Here is a 366-nt window from a genome sequence, read left to right on the forward strand (position 1 = left end):
GCCACCTCCCCTATCAGAAGTGAGATAGCCAAATGCACTCGGCACAGCGCTCCCGCAAATCCGCTCAGAGTTAGGTGGTATGAACGTGTTCAGGACCGTGCCTGGTGCCGTGGGGACCTCTGGGAGAATGAAGCAGACGAGAGGGTGCTTTTGTGGGGGTGGTAAAATCTTTCCTTAGCGGATGGGGACTTGGGGGCTTGGAGGCACAAAGAGCCCTTCTTCCAGAACCAACTTCAAGTCTGGGCCAAAAGACCCGGCCGGGGCCCTTGCGGGCAGGAGTGTCCGGGAAGCTGTGGGCAGCTGCCTGCTGTCCCTCGTGTGGGCCTCAGGGCTCGGGGTCCCCCGCCCCGCCCGGGCCAAGGACTC

This window comes from Alligator sinensis, unplaced genomic scaffold (genome assembly GCF_000455745.1).
Source record: "Alligator sinensis unplaced genomic scaffold, ASM45574v1 scaffold777_1, whole genome shotgun sequence".
NCBI classification, from domain to species: domain Eukaryota; kingdom Metazoa; phylum Chordata; order Crocodylia; family Alligatoridae; genus Alligator; species Alligator sinensis.